This window comes from Nicotiana attenuata, chromosome 1 (genome assembly GCF_001879085.1).
Source record: "Nicotiana attenuata strain UT chromosome 1, NIATTr2, whole genome shotgun sequence".
Classification (NCBI taxonomy): Eukaryota; Viridiplantae; Streptophyta; class Magnoliopsida; order Solanales; family Solanaceae; genus Nicotiana; species Nicotiana attenuata.
The window spans coordinates 36544093-36547915 of record NC_031989.1 but is presented as its reverse complement, the minus strand read 5'-3'; positions in this window follow the sequence as shown (position 1 = coordinate 36547915).

Below are 3823 nucleotides of genomic sequence, written 5' to 3'. Positions count from 1 at the left end.
CATCCATAACATTCTAGTAAGATCAAGAAAAGAAGAGTTAGAGATGTACTGACCTTCTCGGGGGCAGCAGACCAAACATGGATTTTTCTTGATTGCTTAAGACCTAAAAATTTGTGTTTGAAGCTGTGAAAGCACTCAGAAAACAAAAAAGAACAGAAATCAGTAAGAAACCCTAGGTTTTTGAAAAGAATTACTCTTAGGTGGTGGTTGGCCGTTTTCTCTTTTAGGTTGTTCGTGTTAGGTGAGAGTATTAAAGCCCCTATTTATAGTGCCATTTAAGACTCTAGGTTTTTAACAGATTCAAAATAATAGTGGAAAGTGATGAAAGATTGATGATGATAGCAAGATTGGGGAAAATCAAAAGAGACAGAGTGAAATCAGAGTGAATCGGAGAGGGAAATGAATGAAGTTTTTACCTCAGTGCACGGCAATCGTTAGAAGTGGAGAAGCCATCGGGTAAAGATCGGAGGTCCAGAGGTCATTGCATTTGACCTCTAGTTAAGAATAATCATCATGATGATCTCATACATGCTCTGATTTAGAAGAACTAGTGGAGAAACCAGATGAATCAAGTTTTATCAATTAGGTCTAGGGTTTCAAATTGGGGGTTCAAATTCAATAAATGAAAATGGAAAATGGAATCAATGGCTTAATAACCTAGGGACAAAGCAGACGAATCTGTAAGTCGGATTTAAAAGAACGAAGAAGAAGTGGGGCTTCAACTTTACTGGTCGTGTCTGGTGTCTAAGACTTGAAGAGCAACAATGGAAAATCAGCAAGATTCGGGGATAGAGAAGCAGGGAAGGGTGATTTGGTGAAGGTTTTATGACCTTGCACTGATTTGAGCAAGGTTTCATGACTAATGGGTTTGAAGGGATGAGAATGGAGAGAAGAAACGGAAAGACAGGCGGCAAGGGAGGTGAGAAGTGAGTAGGGTTTAGGTAAGTTTAGGAGTCGTCTTTGAGTTTATGTTAGGAGATGGAACAGGAGCTGTTGGATCCGTTGATCAACGACTATGATCATTTTGATAATTAGGAATTTAGAAATGATTTGAATGGGAAAAAGGCTGTTGGATTACTTTGATCATACGATTGAAAATAAATCTTTGGATGCTTAATAATTAAAAAGGAAGTAAATTTAAAATGTGGGCCATTGATTTAAGCGATGGGCGGCCCAGATGGTTTGTGTTTGTTTTGTGTGTGCTGGAAACGGGTGATGTGGCAAGCATCGATTGGTCAAGAAATGATGGCAAGGCTTGCCAACAGGATTAAAGGGGTGTTTGAGTTGGGGTATTTTTGGACTAAGCTTGTCATTTGGGCCAAAATAAATTTAAAAGATGGCCACTTTGCATTTAGTTGAGAATTGCAATTGTAGCCTTTTGTCTTTTAATCCTTTTTTTAAATTAATTTAAATAAACTTTATAATTTTCAGTAAAAGTGGTAAAATTATAATTATTATATATACTACTAATAATTTTAGATAATTATTTATTAAAATTCTTTGTTTTCCTAAATTGTAACACTAATTTTGGATTTTTAACATAGTAGTCTAATTTACTAGAAGTTAAGGAGTAATTCATTAAATTAATTATATAGGCCTATGTGATGTATATAAAAGTTATTTCAACAATCTTAAAATGGTAAGTACATTTGTAATTACATAATATTAATACTACGTGATTAATTTTAAACCTGATACTTAATTTTTAAAAATAGGTATTTATTACTACAGTATATTAAAATATTTATTGTAAATTATTATGTATAAATAAATTAATTTTAAAAGGGATGGTCAAAATTGGCCGTCAACACTCATCTGGAGGCAGGGGTACTTTTGGTAGAGGCTAGCTTCCTAGGTCATTGCAGTCAGCGCTTTAGGAATCCCACGGTGCTTCAGGTAGTCGTGGTCATTATATATCTCATCCTGGGCAGCCAGTCTACATTGCACCATCAGCTCCTATTAGTGAGCCTCCGATCCAGAGCTACCACTGTGGTTATCCGGCCTGTTCGGGTCAGTTTCAGCTTCAGCAACCATAGTAGCCGAATGGGCATTTTGAGTGTGGGGGTACAGGTCACATCACGAGGTACTGCCCTAGATTGTTGGGTATCATGCCACAACAGAGTTCTCGTGCCATGGTTCCGGCACTGGCTGCTTCACTGCCCCGCTCCACCAGCTAGAGGTGGAGGTCAGGCCATTAGAGGTGCAGGCCAGGTTGTTAGAGGTTGAGGCCAGCCAGTTAAAGGCCATCCTAGAGGCGGAGGTCGGGGTGGTGGGGCCCAACCTCATTTTTATACATTCCTAGCTAGACCTGAGGCGGAGTCATCTGATACCGTTATCATAGGTATTGTTCCGATTTTCCATAAAGATGCTTCAAATCTATTTGATCCGGGATCTACTTAATCCTACGTGTCATCCTATTTTTCTTCATATCTGGTTGTGCCTCGTGATTCTTTGAGTGCTTCTGTGTATGTGTCTACGTATGTGGGAGATTCAATTATTGTAGAACGTTTCTATCGCTCGTGTGTGATTACTATTGGGAGTCTTAAAACTAGTGTAAATCTCCTACTTCTTATTATGGTAGACTTTGATGTTATTTTGGGCATGGATTTGATGTCACCTTATCATGCTATATTGAATTGTCATGCCAAGATGGTGACCTTAGCTATGGCGGGGTTGCCTCGATTAGAGTGGGAGGGACTCTTGGCCATTCTACCAGCAGGGTTATTTCTTATATGAAGGCTCGGCGGATGGTCGAAAAGGGATGTCCTGCTTATATCCATGGATTCAGTACTTGTTGTGCATGAGTTTCCATAGTTGTTTCCTGCAGATCTGCCGGGAATGCCACTCAACAGAGATATTGACTTCTGTATTGATTTGGCTCCGGACAGTCAGTCCAATTCTATTACACTATACCGTATGGCCCCACTTGAGTTGAAGGAACTGAAGGAGGAGTTGCAATATTTACTTGATTAGGGATTCATTAGACCTGGTGTCTCGACTTGGGGTGTGCCCGTGTTGTCAGTGAAGAAGAAAGATGGTTCGATGAGGATGTGTATAGACTATCGGCAATTGAACAAAGTCACTATCAAGAACAAGTATCTGTTGCCGAGGATTGATGACTTATTTGGTCAGCTTCAGGGTGCCAAAGTGTTTTCGAAGATTGATTGAGGTTCGGCAATCACAAGTTGAATATTAGGGAATTGGATGTCCCTAAGACAACTTTCCGGACTTAGTATGGGCATTATGAGTTTCTAGTGATGTCATTTGGGTTGACAAATGCTCCAGCATCATTTATGGACTTGATGAACCAGGTAGTTAAGCCCTATTTGGATTCTTTTGTGATTGTATTCATTAATGATATCTTGATCTACTCCCGCAATCGAGAGGAGCATGAACAACATCTTCGGATTGTACTTCAGACTCTATGACATAGTCAGCTATATGCCAAGTATTCAAAGTATGAGTTCTGGTTGGACTCGGACACCTTTTAGGGCATGTTGTATTGGCTGAGGGCATAAAAGTGGATCCTAAGAAGATTGAGGAGTTTCAGAACTATCCTAGACCTACTTCAGCTACAGAGATTCGGAGCTTCCTGGGTTTGTCGAGTTATTATTGCAGTTCATGGAAGGGGTTTCATCCATAGCAGCCCCATTAACTAGATTGACCCAAAAGGGTGCTCCATTCAGGTGGTTGGATCAGTGTGAGTTGAGCATTCAGAAGCTCAAGACTGCTTTGACTGCAGCGCCAGTGTTGGTGTTGCCCATAGCTTCAGGATCCTACGTGGTGTATTTTGATGCATTGTGTATTGGGCTCGATGCCGGAT